Here is an 18,374-nt window from a genome sequence, read left to right on the forward strand (position 1 = left end):
TTTCCACCAAATGTATGCTAATTGTACTGGATTAAGTAAAGAAACAGCATTGACTTTTCACACATTTATAACTTTCCTAAGCAGAGAAAATCTACAGGAAGGTTTCTTTTGCCTTCAATATTGCCAGAAACCCAGATCTAACCAAGTCTTTCTGTTTTATGGATGTGGCCTTTATGAAGCAACTGGATTGCTAAGACTTTCTTTTCCTTCTCCTAACAGTATCCTTCTTTCTGTAACAGTATCCTTCTTTCTGTAACTGCTGAAAACAACAAATCTTGATAAAGAAGCAACGTAGAAGTAAGAAGGAGCCTGTGAAGATATTTGAACATTTTCTTTTTAAAAATATAGAATATGCAACTTAAAGGTTATAATAAAGTTATAGAAAAATAGGAAAATTGTCCACAGTAAATATTAGGAATATGGGATTTTTGTATTTTTTATTCATGTATTTGGTTAGAACAAATTCCCACCCGAGTCTAGACTAGGTGAATTAGATTAAGTACTGTGGGAAACAGAATTGAACTGAGAGCTGAGTGCATTCAGCTGTAGGTAGTTGAGAGATGAATGAAACGGTAACTGAAGTAAGGCCAATATCACAATGTGTCCTCTAGGAAATATCAAGCTTAGATAGCTCTTCTCACTTGATCCCAAAGAAAAGGAGAGTTGTATGGGTCCCGAGAAAATACACCCTAAAAGAAGAAAAAGAGAATACAATTTCATAATCCAGAAGAAAAGCATGACTTTGAAAATAATTTTAATAGAAATCTGAATACATATTTAGAAAACAAATCGACTTCAGGACACTGCCTCCGTGACACTTGAAAGAAAAAATCCATTAGAAAAAGTAAGGCACATGAAAAACAAACCAAAAATAAATAAAACAGAAGCAGAAATACATAAGAAACTGGATGATATAAGAATGAATTTCAAAGGGAAAATTTCAAGAGTAGATTAAAATCTACCTCGGAGGAAGAAAAAGTTTTATGGAATGCAGAGGAATTTTTTTTTTTTTTTTTTTTTTAGAAAGGAATGAAAGGTTGAAGTGCCAAATAGAAGAAATTTCTTAAGAAAATATTATTTTATATTTGTAAATCTAGGGCTGTGTCTGATTATATTTTCTGAAATTGGAAAATCGTGCTTTTAGAAAATGTTTTAATAATGAAAAACTATAGGTCTCAGGCCCCTGTAATTCAGGAATTATATGTGATAACAAAAACTATGTGAAGAAATTGCTCATATACTTAATTTCCTTGAATAAATATTTTACCGACCTCACTGATTTTCAGAAATGCATTAAATATATTTTTACTTATTGTGCTTTATCACCATCAAAGACTTGTAGTAATTAAAAAGTAATAAATTGAGGCACAGCAAGAGAAAGAAGTGAAGAGTAGCATTGAAGACTAAGCTCTGCCATTAACTTGGGAAGTTTCCTTGAGAAATCATTGAATATTGTTAAATTTTCCTGGCTTTAGTGTAACATGAGAACTGGAGAGATGTATTTTATGACTGGCTTCCCTGTTCTGTTTTCCTCTATCCTGACAGCTGGGTCTCTAGGGTATCTTTAAAAATTATTTGAGGAAAATTCTGGTAATAACAACAACCTCTTCAACACTGCTTAAATAATTAATTTTATGGGAAGCTTTACAAACAGAGCATTTAATTTATTTACAAAGTTTTCTCTAGTGACATCATGAATAAAGACTTAATGATGGAATGTGGAAAGTTTGACAGTGATATTTTGAAAAGGTAAAGTTATTTTAAGATTATTTTAGAGATAATGCATATCTGTTTCCAGGGTGAAGTTAGTAAAGAAGAATATACAATAATCATATAAATATACACATATATACATATATTCATTTGTATAGTGTGTATGTGTATATATATACATGAAGGAAGTGTAAATTTGTTACACATAGATGCTCGGACTATGTTTAGTTGTGCCTTAGGAAATATTAAATTATATCATGACTGTTACTTTTTCTATAGTCCCCAAAGCCTAAAACATTGTAAAATGTTGGCGAAAATATTTTTTCCTTTGCCAAATGTTATTCCCATCCCTTTTCTCATGAGCTGACTTCTGAATAAATCATACCTACAAACACACACACACACATTATTAATTTCATTGTAATTTGTGATAGTTCTAATCATTCTCAGTAAAAGTCCCAAAATTAGAGAAATGAATATATTCCAACTAAATGCTTTTACCATTTTGCCATTCATATTTCATATGTAAATTAAAAAACTTCTATATCATATGAACCACAATATCTTAATTAAAATTAAAAAGAATGTGGAAAAATTTTAAGTAAAATAAATACGTACTGAATGGGTACAGTAAGTGGAGGAAACTGAAAGCCCCTATGAAACTATTTATAGTATATGACCTTAAGTATTTTTATGAGATACTTGCAAAGCCATCCTCAGTAAAGCTTTTTAAACATTCTGCAAAAATCTCTTGAATAAGAATACCAAAACTAGGGCAGAGATTATGCAGTATTTGGCAAGCTGTGTGAAGGAGGAAAAATTACCTGGAGAGCATATTAAAAATGCAAATTCCTCAGACTCTGTGGAGATCTACTGAATTTGAAATTGCAAGGGATAGGCCTTGAACTATATATATATATATTTAACTAGTGATCTAGGTAATTCTCATTCAAGTAAATAACATCTAGAATCAACATTGGATTCATATACGAAGACGTGTAGAAAAATGGCATGATGTGTAGCTCTTAGAGTTGCTTTATACTTTAAATAAGATATGTACTTGATAAACAAGTTAAAATTTAAAAATACTCACCAATAAAACACAAATTTAAAATAAAAGAGTATCCTATTTTATCTATAAAGTTAGTTAAAATAGGAATATGCCAAATATTATGTCCTAAGGTTTTGTTTCAGGTATATTTTAACAAGAAAAAATAAAAATCAATATAAATGTCTGTTGGAATTGGATACATATAATTATATTATGATATATATAATTAGAATGTTATGTAGTCATTAAAATAATGTGGGAACTTAATTGAAATAGAAATGCAAAATTAAAAGCAGGTTACAAAAGACAATATAGTATGATCATATTTTTTAAATAAAAATCAATAGAAATAATTTTATAGTTAAATGTCTTAGAGGAAAGAAATTATAAGTTTAATTGTGGTTTTCTCTGACTTAAGTTTTACCTATCTTGCTTAATTTCAAATAAGCATATTCCCTACATTGTGTGTGAGTGTATGTGTATTACTTGCATAAATGAGACAAGAATATTAATGACAAAAATAATTGCAAGCAGTTAGTTCTTCCTTACGTCTGTTTTAAGTGTCTTATATATATTATTCAATAAGAGCTTCATAACAATGCAATGTCTTAATGTTATCATTAAATAGGAAGGTCAACACAGGCAGGTAAAGTAACACCAAAATTTACATAGCTAATGAGTATTACATATGATAAAAAACATTCTAAATTATATAATGGCAATAATATTAATAATTTAGCTTATTTCTTCTATTTACCTTGTTGCTTGTATAAATTTTTGTTAATATTTCAGCATCTCATCTTCTTTTTAAAGATATGAATGGTAAAGTTAAAACATAAATTGTATTCTTTATTGTCAACACTCGATTTTCAGAATCGTTGAAACTAACGTCTGTTGGATTTAATATTTACTTTCTTCTTTCTATATCACATCACTTTACAAGGTTCTACTAAAAGTAACCACCTCAAGATGCTACCAAATTCATTCAAAATGCAAATTGGCTTTCAAAACTGAATGTAGAATGCATTATGTATGATAAAAGAGCATTTTCTCTCTTTTTTTCTTTTGCTTCTTTTAAGTCAACGTCTTTTAAGCTTGTGTATGTTTATATGTTTTTATCTCTATTTTGAAAAAATAAAAATAAATTATTAGGTACAATATTTTTAAGTGAGTAGTTAAAGGCTAAATATACTTTATTTTAGGACATTCATATTGTATTCTTGGCTACTGTTCAAAAGGTGGCAGTGTATGAGAAGAATGAAGTGAACCAACACATGATTGCTTGGGATCCCAGAATGCTTACCAACAAGAGCTTTGGGATGGTGAAATTTCAAAAAGAGTAAAAAAAAAAAACATTTGGCTATTACATAGAGTATAATTCCAAAACTAGATAGCTAACACTTCTCTTGATTTCTCTACTGCCTGCTTAGCAGTATATTTTTTAATAGATATTACAACCCATAGGAGCAGATAAAGCTGGGAATTTACCTAGCAGATTATGTTTTGGGTCAGATTATTTTAGACTACAAAAAATTGCAAAACACAATTTAAAAGAATTTATAAAATTTACAATATGTGAATTGAGTTGTCCAGTGATACAGTGCAGTCCCTAGTTGCTTGTGGGTAGAACCGCACACACATTTGTGGTCTTCTTGCCCTAAGTGGCAGGAGGTGTGGCCGAGAAGTAAGAGAATCCATACCTGTGGATTTGTATGCCATAATTCAATGTGTAAGGAGGCAAAAAGCCTATTGGTGATAAGCACAATCTCTTCTTTCCTCCCTGCCTTTACCAAAACAACTGTAGGAGGGCTTAAAACAGCTAACAATATAGGGAGCATTTTATGGATCATCTCATGAAATTGCACAACTATTTCAGTATACATTGTGATATTTATTCCCAGGTACCTGACGGCTTACCTTTAATTTACTACCTTCTTTCATTTCACCAAACAAAAACGTATTGAATGACTACTATTTTTAAGCTATATTATAGATATACACAATGCAATAGTAGACAAAATAGGCAAAGTCCCTGCTCTTTGTAGGAGTGACTTTCTAAAGTGAATAGAAAATAAGTAATTCTATAATGTGTTACGCTGTGGTAAGTACCATAAAAAAGATAAATCAGAGTTACATGGTCAAAGATGAAAATATAAATGTAAGCAACTTTATAAAAAGTATTTTAAAAACCCTCTCTGTTAAAAATGAAAATTTAAAAATATATATATCAGGTTGAACCTGTGGGCCAAACAGGCTGGGAGAGAATAACCCAGGAGGAGGGAAAGGAATATCCAAAACTTCCATGAGACAATATGATAGACTCATCTGAGGAATGCAGAGGAATGTGAAAGTTAAGAGAATGAGGGAGGTGATGAGAAATAACCTTAAAGAGATAGACCAGGGATCAAAAACAGTTCAAGCATTATGATCTTGGGAAACTCTAATCTTTGTCAGTAAATATGAATAACAGTGCCTACTAAAAATGAAGGATAAGGTAAATTAGATTATTGAAACTGATGAATTTATTAAATGTAAGTTATGACAGAAACTATTTTAAAGTTCTTAATATATCAGACTGGCTAGGTGAAGTTATAATTGGATGATACATTACTTTTAATTCTATTATCACTATAACATAGCTGTTCTCATCCTAGCAAAGGAGATTGAGGCTAAAAGAGGTACCCATATTATATATATTATACATATATGTAGTTTGTATATATTTATTGTATATATATATTAATTATATAGTTTTCATATTTTTATTATAAAAGTGCTACTATGAAATTTCTTATAGATAGTTCCTATTGTATATGTGCAGAAGTATCTCATGGATGTATACCTAAGAGTGGAATTGTTAAAGTATAACTCTTTGCTATCATTAGATATTCTTTTGATAAACAGATATTATTTCTTTTAATAGACATATTTGCAAATGCCTTCCTTTATATTTAGTTATTTTTAAGCCTAATTTTTAAGAAAGCACAATACAAAAACAAAAATTCTTGCCTACCTAAAGATTATTTACAACATTCTTATTTGCATTCTTCTTTAATCTTTTTATATTATAAAATATTTATATAAAGATATAAAATATCTTTAATATTTTTTCCTATCTTATTTAAGACTTTTAAGTCAGGTATTTACCCAAATGAGTTGAAAATTATGTTTGCACAAAAGCCTGCACATGAATGTTTATAAAAGCTTTATTTATAATTGCCAAAATTTTATTGAAGGACAACCAAGATATTATTCAATAGGTAAATGGATAAACAAACTGTGGTTCATCTGTGCAATGGAATTACTCATTGATTGAAACAAAACGGGATATCAAGCCAGGAGAAAACAAGGAAGAACCTTAAATGCATATTGCTAAGTGAAAGAAGCCAGTCTGAAATGGGTATAAATTATATGATTCCAAATACATGACTTTATGGAAAAGGAGAAACAATAGAAGTTGTAAAAAGAATCAAGTGATTTATAGGGCTTCAGGGTAAAGGGAGGATGGGGTGAGGCACAAATAGGTGGAATGCGAGATATTTAGAGCAGTGGAACTATAACATAAGGATTTGGTACTGTTACGGTTGATACATGACATTATGCATTGGTCATAATCTATGGAGCTATACAATACAAAGACTGGACCCTAGTATAAACTATGATCTTTAGTTTGCAATAATGTTTCAATATTTGTTCAACAACTGTAACAAGCATAGCACAGGAATAAAAGATGTTAATAATAGGGAAAATTGTGTGAGATGATGGAGTGACAGGGCAGAAGTGCAGAGAGGAGACATATTGTACTTAATATGTACAGGAGAAATTGTACTTAATACTCATTTTTTTTTTTTGGTAAACCTAAGTCTTCTCTAAAAAACAAAGTCTATTAATATAATTTTTAAAAGCCTATTTATAATATTTAAAAGTGGGTAAACATTTGTTGTATTACTCATATTTCTTTAAAAACTTTCCAAATTCTATACCTAGAAACAAGGCTGCTAATAAATTTCTTTATAGTTTTTCCCATTCTACATTAAGTGGAATTATTAAAATAGGAAGAGAACAGCATAGACTAACCATTCTCACCTACAGATATTATCCTTTGTGTGGTTTGCTGTAATAACACCAGGAAGGAAAGAATAATATTCATAACATCATCAATAAGCATTACGACCAAAATCATATTTTGTATCCTAAGATCTAAAAGTATGTTACTGTAGCCCCTCGATGACATTATTTCATATGAAATACAGATAATTATTTCGAATTCAGAAAGAATTAAGCCTAATTAAGCCTTTGCTAAAACTGCAGTTATTTTGGTGGAATTTTTTATTTTCTGGAGTTTATGTCTTCATCTGTGTAAAAAATAGCTTGTATTATCTCTGGAGTCCTAGTCATCTTTACATTCTATTGTTATATGATTTTATAGTTGTATTTGTTAATGAGGATCTTATGATTTTGGGTGGTGAGACAGTTCATGCAAATGAACATGATAAAACATCATTTCCACAGATGAGTAATAGTAGTTTTTTCTCACACTTACATATGTTTACAAAACTATTCTTTTAAGTAGCTTTTTCTATTATTCTATATTTCTATTAATAGTAACTTTTAACTATTCTTTTAAAGATCTTATCTTTAAAATCTGGACCATTATTCTGTGTGGCTGCATTGTCATTTTTCAATAAACACAATTTTTTACTAGTTCTTGGTGATATCTCTTGCCTCAGGCACACACTATGGTTTGTGTCACTCATCTGGGCCAGGCTCATGTCATTGGTCATTTTCTGAAGTTTGCTTTCTTTGAAATACCAGATTTTAAGATATTTAATAGCAAGGCTTATGCTGATAATGAATTCAAAGGAGGGAGAATTTCATGGATAAGTGAAAAAAAGAAAGATATCTGATTATCAGAGGGGAGGGATGGGGAATGAGTGAAAATGATGAAGAAGAATACAGTCAGTAATATTGTAACAAGTTTGCACAGTAACAGAATTAGTGGGGCAATCACATTGTAAGGTACAAAAATATCAATTCACTATATTATATACCTGAAACTAATATAACTAATATATTATTATATACCAACTATACTTAAATTGAAAGAAAGAGAAAGGGAAGGAAGAACGGATGGATGGACAGACAGACAGAAAGAAAGAAGGAAGATAAATCTCAGATAAATCTATACTTAAACTGGATCTTGGGAGATTTATCCGAGCAGAATAGAGGAAAAAAGTTAACCTGGATGTTGCAATAAAATAATGGTAATAAGGGGCTAGGAATATCATAGCTGGTTGAACAGTTTGAGTATTTGTAGTTTTAAACTAAAGTAATGGTATAAGTAATAAAAATAGAGCTAGTTGTAAAATTTAATTTAAAGGAAGAATGTAAAAATTTAAATCATTTCTTCAATTAAATATTAATAAATAATTAATTAAGAAAATACCGCCCCCCCAAAAAAAGAACAAAAATGTAAAAGAAATTCTTTAAAAACCATTACTTTTTAGTTTATTTTTCTATGTGGTGTAATAAAGTGGTTCCGTTTTATTTATTTATTTTTTGCATGTGTCTCTCCATTTCCCCCAACACCATTTATTGAAGAGAATGTCATTTTTCCATTGTATATCCTTGCCTACTTGTCATAGATTAATTAACCATATAAACGAGGGTTTATTTCAGGACTCTCCACTTTATTCCATCTATGCATCTACTTTTATGCCATTATCATACCATTTTGGTTATTATAGCTTTGTAGTATAGTTTCGAATCCAACTTTGTTTTTCTTTCTCTTGCTTTGGCTGTTTGGAATCTTTTCTGATTTCATATAAAATTTAAGATTATTTGTTCTAGTTCTCACAAGAATGCCATTGATATTTTATGTACAGGAGAATTTGAATCACTTAGCCATATTTGTTCTAATATAAAATGATATTGTATTTTATGTTTTATCCTATATATGTATATTATAATTTATAATGACTATTTCTATATTATTACAAAGACTATAATTACTGAAAGCAGTTTTAGAGTTTTTTTCTTTTCTTTTCTTTTCTTTTTTGACATATGTTGCCAGGTAAGAATTTAGTGTCAGCTTACTGTTTTTTAAATGTATTTGAAACAATTTTTTTCTGTGTGATTATTCCATCAATTTTTAAAAATCTATTATTAGAGAAAATTTTTGGAACTTTATTCTTGTTTTTTGTCTGTATAAATAATGTGAAGGATTAGCAAACAAATATTTATACATTTTTACCTCTTTTAAACTTAGTAATGATTTCTTTTCTACACTTTGAAAGAAAAAAAATTTCACAGGTACTAATCTAAGAAACTGTTTTGTTTTTATGTTTAGACTATTTTGAAACAGCTTTAGAATATTTTAAAAACAATATTATGTGTTGTTTATATATTATTTATATATGTAATATATTGAAACAATAGTATTTTGCTTTCTTTTTGCTATAGGTTTGTCTGATTTTCCAATTTGATAAAAACTCAGATACAATATGTTAGATCCCTTTAATTTTCTAAAACATTCATATTTATATATTTATATCTATAAAAGTTATATTACCATCTAATTGCATAATTTTTATTTTTTCAAAGAGTAACGAATCTTCCAAAAAAGGTATAATTAACATTAAGACCATAAAAAATGTAAAGCATGATTTCAAATTATTACTCTGATAGAAAATAAAGATAAGGATTATTATAAAAAGTTCAGCTTTAACTTCAAAAATTTTTAAGATAATGTTTCTAAATAATTAAGTAAAATATGTTTATTACATGAAGAAATATTACGAATAAAGCAACCAAGAAAAAAAAAATCACAATTATTCTGCCTTGAGTGTAAGCAACTTAGTGACTAGGCTGCCATATATATTTTATGCATAGTCTATTAGTTATCTAGATTTTACATTCCATATTAATATGTGCATTCACAAAGTTAAATAAAACTGTACATACTGTTTATACCTAGCTTAATATTTTTAACAATATATTATGCATGCATTATATTTTTATAATATAATAAAATATAATTTAATAGCTGAATAATAATAGTAATAATAACAACAGTTAACAGTAACCTAATTATGATTTGCCATGTACCTGGCTTGGTTCAAAATGCTTTATTTGATCCTTGTGTAGTATATAAGCATGATGATTGGGTGTTTATGCTGTTGTATGAGGTACATCTCCTTCAAACCTTGTTATACCATCGGCACATTACCCGTCTGATGCAAGAAAAAAATAATGCTTTACTTGCACTGACACAACTGATCTTCACAACTATTCTATAAAAGAAGTATGATTATTTTGTTCATTTTACAACTAAGGGAACTGAGTCACAAAGAAGTAACCTGCCCAAAGTCATTCTACTGGTAACCTGTCCTTTAGTTTATGCTCTGAAACACTTTATAGCACAGTTCCATTATCTGTTGCCCTGTAATTCACTTAACTGTTCCACCAAATTTAGTGTAGTTTTTCTCTTTCTTGTATTTAGATGTTTATAAATTGCCTGCAATTATAATCTTCTACCTATGTCATTTCACATTTGTTTCCTTAGCATAAATTCTTAGAAGTGTTTTTAAACAATACTTTGAAAATGGGAACAATACCACCACTAAAAATAAAAATCATTTAAGGAGCTCGAACAGCACACAGAAAAAAGGGAGGTAATTTCAATAAAAACTGATTGTCCAATATTTTATATCCTCTTTGAAGATGTAGATCAACAGATAAAAATATCATATATAAGCTCTATTTCAAAACATAGAGCAATTCAAGAAGACAGAGCTTGTGTAGAATAAAAGAAAAAGAAAAAGAAAAAGACTTGAAGGATATATTCAGAACATTTAACATATGAATTATGGGTATCCCCTCACTCGAAAAAGAAGAGTTATGTGAGGAACTAATTGAGCAAATAATATAAGAAAGTTTGCTTAATTTGAAGAAAGACTTTAGTGAGCTGACTTTAAGGGCTGACCAAATTTCAATCGGGATTTATGCCTTAACTGGAGCTTTTTAAAAACAAAGAAACTTTAATATGAGAAATGATTAACTATGTATTAAATTTTTAACTAAGAAATTGGAAAGGTAAAAAGATAATTCTAGTATCATGGAAGCCATAATTATAAGAAATAGTCATCTTTCTTATGGCAGAGGTAAAAACAAAAATGTTTTTAATTATTTAAAAATAGGAACTTAGTGACATGTCCCACAGGGCAGGGTACCAAACCTCTGAGAGAGAGGAAGACCCTGATCTAGTGCTGGCAAATATAAAGGGGACTTGTGAGGCAGGTTTTGCAATTACTGTTAAAATAAGAAACTGGATTCTTCTACTTCTTCAGAAGTGTGTGTGTTATGTATGTATATGTATGTATGTGTGTGTATATATATATATATATATGTATATGTATATATACATATATATATATATATACACACACATACATATATATATAGTGTGTGTGTGCATGTTTACCAAAACCCCCAAATAAATTGTTTCTAGAGAGAGATATTCTCTTTTCCTATTTTCCAAGACTTTCTTGGAAGTTCTGTTGAATGTTATCAAAAAGTAAAATATACACATCAAGAATTAGAATAGTATTGTGCTGGAGAAAATATATTGCAGGAAATGTACAAGGAAAACAGATTTATTAAGAGGTTGGTAATAAACTACTAATAGGAACATTAAAGTAGAATAAAAAAATGTGGTGCAATTCTAGGGAATCATAGGAAAGGAAATGGAGAAAGATCTGGAAATTCCAATGATAAATAACACTGACAATACCTGAAGACCCTGTGTTACCAAAGGTATGGGGGCAGGAGGAATTCACTACCTGAGAAGCCTACAGGGGAAGTAATGTTCTCAGGGAAAGTCAATTTTAAGTTAGAGCCAAAAAAAGGGAAGAAAAATTTAGCAAGAGTTTAATGAAAGAGGAGTTTTTGCTTGTAACAGTCATTGGGTATCAGATCTAAGTGTAGATTTTCAGAAACTGGGAAAGGATGAGAGATCAGGTTATTGTTGTGGGTACAGCTCATTTTAACCTGATCTATCAACCCTGAGCAGTACCCACATCACTATGGAGATTAGTATGGGAGATGAGGAGTGATCTTGACCTAGGCTTCTTGCTATAAACAAGATAAAGCTGGGTAAATAGTCTAATCATAATGATCTCATGGCAAAGAGTGGAAGTGAAGGAATCTGGGGTAGATGAGAAGGGTGCTCCTTCCCACGTGTTTCTATTTATCTGCAATGCATGTAGGACAAAGACAAATGGTTTTGAGTCAATTAGCCATGAAAGAGCATTGATATACATATATATTTTTCAATAACAAAGGGAACCATATAGGAAGGAGTAATAGCATTCTAAGACGTTTTGAAAAAAAGAAAATTAAAAGGAAATCTTGTAGAAAAACTTGCACAGGGCCATATAACTAGTAAATAGTGAAGTTGAAGCAAAATGCTAAGCCTGTCTTCTCTGCATGTTGTTCCGAGCCCACCAAACTAATTGCAATTTTTGCAGGGTTAGCAGGTTACCTCTAACTTAACAGACAGCTAAATCCTTATAAAACAAAAATATATTTTGTGCTCTTCCCGTAACTTTGGCTCAAAACCATTTGTCCTACTTCCATACTTAAACAGGTAACATTTCACTATTCCAGATTTAATGTATAAATTATAATCTAATTATAAAATTAAATCTCATCTAAATTTCAGTTAATTATTAAGCAAAGTAGTGATCTCTGATGTTAATTAAATATCTGTAAGTACTCATTCAGTGAGAAAATGAAATGCACATACAAATACCCTTAACTGCAAATTACTCTTGAGAATGTTTTATAAGTAACTGAGAATGGCACAATTTATGATCAATATGTCCTCTACCTAAGACTTTAACAATGTATATATAAATTATATATGTAAAGAATAGGATTTCTTATTTACTGTTTTAGCATTCCATTGCCTGTGGTATAACAGTTTTATTGTTTTTTTAGGTAACTAAACCTATAAATCATTATTTATAAAATTTACACATTGATTAAATCTCCCAAAATATCATTTTTGGTAGACAGAATTCTAACTTGGACTCTAAGATTTCTGCTTGCTGATAAGCACAGTATAATCTTCTTGTCCCTCTTGAGTGTGGGCCTGAACTAGGGAATTATATTTATAATAATCATGCTTATGATAACTCCTCCGATTAGGTTATATTGCATGGAACAGTTGATTCTGAGAGAAAGAGAGAGAGAGTGAGAGAATTATTAGTGAGTGTGGCCTAATCAGCTGAACCCTTAAAGAGATTAGAAGTGTGAAAGCGAATTGATATGAAAAAGAATGAGGGAGCTGCTCTAGAGCTGACTTCAAAGATAAAGGAGACCATGTGGGAAGGAATGAGAATGGCATATGGGAACTAAGAATGGCTCTTAGCTGATAGCCAGCAAGGTAACAAGGACCTCAGTCCCATAAACATAAGGAATTTAATTCTGCAACCATGGGAGCTTAGAAGAGGTTATTGAGCTCTCGATGATAAAACTGCCTTTCTAACACTATGATTTTGCCCTTATGAGACCCTGAGGAGAGAATACAACCATGCCATGTCCAGATTTCTGATCTATAGAATTTTGAGCACATCCATGGACATTATTTAAGTCACAAAGTTTGTGATAATTCATTGCATGATAAAACAAAAACAATATTTCTTTTTTTAAAAATATATCGAACATGCTATTTAACTTCAAAGAAAAACATTCCTTTTCGATATGAATCCCTCAACACTTACAAAGCTGATCTTGGTGAAAAAAAGAGCCAACAATTTATAATTTATGTGGCTTATCACTTCAACTCATTCTGTTTTCACAGACCTTAAGATTCTTGTTTAAAATTTATTATTCCAAATGACAATCTTCAGAAGTCATCATGCTCATTATAAAAATCATGTTACAGGAAAGTTGAGGAATGAATAAAGGAGTATTTTTTTTTTAAATGATGATAGATTAAAACATGGCCTATTTCTAAATAATTATTTTTCTTAAGTTTCAGTTGTTATAAGGATATAATAGTGAATATGATATGCAAGATCCATACTCTCACAAACATTACATTTTAGAAGTGAGAATATAGCCAGTAAAAAGGAAAGAAATGGAAGATAACTTCAAGAAGTGACAAGTTTGATAAGGGCAATAGGGAGAGTAATGTGATAGTAACAGATGGGCTATTTAGATTGGGTATTCAGAGAAAGCCTTTCTAAGGACTTGACATTTAATAGAAATCTGAAATGATACAAATATCAGTTATGCAAGAAGCTCATAGAAAAATGAGCTTTTCGTTTGCAGAAATAATACCATGAATAAGGACTAGAAGGCAGAAACAAGCTTGATGAAAGAAAATAGGCCATTGTGGATCAGTGTAGAAAACGATATGGAGAAGTGAGTTTAGGAGACATGGAAACTAGATATTATGTAGCCTTGCTTCCTAAAATAAAGTTCTAGAATTCAATATGATGTACAGTGGGAAGAAATATGAAGTTTTTAGGTAAGGAAGGAGCATGATATGACATGTTTTGAGAAGATCATTTAGTAGGTTGCTTATGAATCCAAGAGTTACTTCACGGCATTTTAATATGTTTCCAGTTTTGTTATGCTTTTTTAAATATATTTTTTCCTGGTCTTGTATCCTTTTTTTCTTTCTTTAGACGCCCTTATTGTACCTATGTTAGCTTTTCTTTTCCTGTTTTCCTTCAACTGTAAGGTTGGAGATGGTATAAGTAGAAATTCAAGATCTATTTGCAAAATCTTAAATAAGACTGAAATATCTGATAAACTCACAATAAGGTTTTAAGTCATAAAGTTGTACTAAATTTAAGTTGTACTAAATTATTTTCCTTTGAATAGAACCTAGTTGTATGTGTTAGACTGGTAGTGAGAAAATATCAATGATCATTAGAAAATTTGTATTTAGTAAAGTTTTTATATGGTATTAGACATACTTGGGAAGTTTTTGATTCTGTTAATAGGAATGATAAAGAGGAAAGAAATATATTTTCAAAAAAGTCAAAATATCATATTTGATATTTGTAGTTTAAAACAGGTTAGCTATGTATTATTCTCTCAATGACTTGTGTTTATTTGCTAAAAATTATACAATGACAAATATATTGTTTTTAGTCATAAAATACACATTAGTATGGCAACTAATAAATATAAATGTACTAATGTGGTGGGAGGAGGCAATAATTGGGTGAGAGAGGTGGAAAAACTGTAGCCTTATATGAAAATTGAATCCTATACTAGCTCTCTAATGTCTCTAAAGCCACTGCAGTACCTGTTTCTTAGAACTATCTACTTTAGTGTCTCAAAATAATAGATTCTTTGTTTTGGGTTAATCGGTTTTTATTTTATTTCTAGGATATATTTTTCTTTTTGTGCATCTTTTAATAAAATGCTAGTCTGATAGGGCTTAACCTAAATATCAGTACTTGTGTAATTCTAGAATATTTAATAAGTGTATATAGCTCTGCTGTTATGTTAAAAGGGATAATATACACAATGTAGTATTTAAAAGCCTACAGTCACTAAGATGACCTGGATTCAGATTTTTGTCTCACCACATAATAGATTTGTTAACTTGAGCAAGTTATATAGCCTCATTATGCCTAAATTTTCACCTTAAATAAAAAAAAAATAATAATGTTTCTACTTCCTAGATTTAGATGTAATGACTTTAGGTTGATAGGTAGATGAATTGATAGACGATGATAGATAAATAAGTGATAGATGATAGATAGATAGATGATAGATGATAGATGATAGCTAGATAGCTAGATAGATAGATAGATAGATAGATAGATAGATAGATAGATAGATGGATGGATGATAAATGACAGACATATAATACTTAATATGTCATCTGGAAAATGCTAAGCATTTAATAAAAGTTTATGATTATTTATAATACTATTAAGACTGCATGGTTTGATCTTCACCCATAGAAATTACAGAAATAATTTATATCAGTATGTTATGACTATTGAAGTTAAAGTGCATAAAGAAAATGAAGCAAAATTTTTATTTCTGTTTATTAACAAATTCAAAATTAATTAACATAACCCACTTTTGATCATTAATAAATAGTAATTACATTGACATTCTGTGAATCAGAGCAAGGCATTTTACTTAAATGATAGCTTAGATACACTTTTTAGGCTATATTTGGCTTTATTTCTCCAAACTTGTGAGAAACCAACATTTTTTAAAAAAAAATCTTGATTTATGCCTTAGAGAACAAAGTATAAGCCAAGGATAATTCATTGACCTGACAAAAACTACAGCAAAAAGAGAAAAAAGTCAATAGGACTTGGTGATAGTTTATCACTCATGGTGACTGGGTTTATCTCTGGGCTCAAATCAATAATGTTGGTGGAAAAAACTTAGATGGAAGAATGCACTGAATGTCTTACTAGTTAATATATCTATCTGGTTTTCCTTTACTTCCTTTCTTTAGTCCAGTGTATTACTCTTAAGGAGGCACTAATATATTAATATATAAAATATACAGTTTATCTTTAAATGACAGAACTAAAATTAAAGTCAATTTCTCATCAAGTCATTCATATATCTAATCACACTTATATTAGTAAATTAAAATTGATAAGATATTTAATTACATTAAATATTGTTTAATCTCATAATTATAGCTCTGTTATACTTTGCCCATAAAATCATAAATCAATTGGATATTAAAATTGTCATTAATCTTTTTTTCTGACAATACTTATTCAAAATAATAAGGATATAAATTTTTACTGCCGTTTAATCTTGGAAAATTATATTCATAAAATTATCTGCTTTTGCTCTAAAAGGCTCGCATTTTTCTTTAAGTTTTTAGAATATGTACATATCTAAGAAAGGCAGCACCAATAACTATTTACTAACCTTAACGTGCTGGATAATTTATACATAACATGAATATTTTGTTCTTTCAATTATCCCATAGTTTTGGAGCTGGCCAAACCTAAAATTAGCCTAAAAAAAAACTCACTTTCAAATAGCTTACTGCTTTCAATTTTTATATTAGTAAACAGTTGATGGTAATATATTGAGCCCTCATAAATATCACACACTGGTCTCAATATCTTACATGTAGTATATTATTTAATGCATATAAAATCCTTATGAGAAAAAATCTAGTATTTTCTCTAATTTACAAGTGAAGAAATGGGTGATCCAGGACCAAGTCCCCACCTTACCTCTTATTTTCAAATCATTCTAGTGATATAACATGTCTTGCATAAGCAGGAAACAAAGCTCCTGCCTAACCTTTAAAATAACAAACAAAAAAGCAAAAATAGAAGAATGTAGTTGCCCCCCCAAAAGTTATAAGCTTTGTTAAGAACTGTGAAGAGTGAGATATTTTACCCTACTTGCAAGCTAAAAATTAGCTTGCCATGATTCTCCAGAAGCTAGTAGAAGACACAAGATTTCTGGGTCAGATGTGGAGGAAAATTTATTACTCATAGCAATAGTGTAGCCAAGTATCAGCCTTTAGTGGGACAGTTATTAAAGTCCTATTTACATTGGGTAACAGTAAGAAAGCCGGGTGATATCTGCATACATGGTCTGTTACAGGGATGGAACCCTGAGCTTAAGAAATGTAATTTTTTTATTATTATGGTTTCTAAACAAATATACTCTCTGCTATAGAGGGGTAAATGACCCTTACCTTTCAAGGCTGTTTGCTATAGAAGCACCCTTGAAAAGACAGTTCGGCACAAAGGACAATCAGTACTTTTCTTGACATGATTGTGTAAAAATGTGAGAGCCATGGGATTTGTTTTTCTATAATCTCTTTCTCAGTTCCCTAATATGAGCCAATTTTTGTACTCAAAATCCATTGCCTAAAGTGCTGGCCAAGTTCCTAAGAGATACCCCCTGGGACAGTACAGTAAGTATATACCAAGAAGATTCCCAGAGTTCTTCTCCAAAAGAGAACTATTGAGATTACTATCCACTGGTAAAGGGATTTACTAGGACCCAGACATTTCTAATACTACTAAGTTAGCATTGATACCCAAATAATCTTGGCCCACCTCTTAGAGTAGGAACCTACAGAGGCCAGGTAATAAATAGAGCCTTGGTTAACATCTGACTCATAGTGGGTTTGCAGATTCTGCAGATTTATCCAATGGTCATCAGCTCTGTCTATGAGTACCTAATTTGAATTGATATACTTGGGATTTAGAAGACCTCTATACTTTTTTTGGATTGTAAGACTTATTTTAAAGAACAATAGCAAATCTTTGAAAATATCACCCATTATTGCCAGTTAAAAAAATCAGTAATAGTACTGTATACCCAATGGAGTTACAGAGATTAGTGTCACCTACAGAAACCAGATATATTCTGAAGAATTATGGTAGCCTACCATAAATTTATGTACGCAGCTGCCCTAATCATAACTTCTGTACCAGATGTGATCTTTTTGCTAGAGCAGATTATTATTAAGGCTATTGATTATCTCTTCGTTTGACATTGATTGGCAAATATGTTCTTTTCTATTCCAGTTAAACCCGGGGATTAGAAATAGTTCTCTTTCACCTAGCTTGAACAA

General features: G+C 30.1%; 1 non-coding gene across 1 annotated transcript; it reads left to right on the top strand.

Annotated features, from left to right (window-relative positions):
* The first annotated feature begins 9,898 nt into the window (after positions 1–9,898).
* Positions 9,899–10,002, top strand: LOC120615326 (small nucleolar RNA U13). Its single transcript, XR_005656239.1, has one exon. It is a non-coding gene; the product is annotated as a small nucleolar RNA U13 (small nucleolar RNA).
* Positions 10,003–18,374: the final 8,372 nt, after the last annotated feature.

The sequence above is a fragment of the Pteropus medius genome, unplaced genomic scaffold (assembly GCF_902729225.1).
Source record: "Pteropus medius unplaced genomic scaffold, Ma_sr-lr_union100, whole genome shotgun sequence".
Taxonomy (NCBI): domain Eukaryota; kingdom Metazoa; phylum Chordata; class Mammalia; order Chiroptera; family Pteropodidae; genus Pteropus; species Pteropus medius.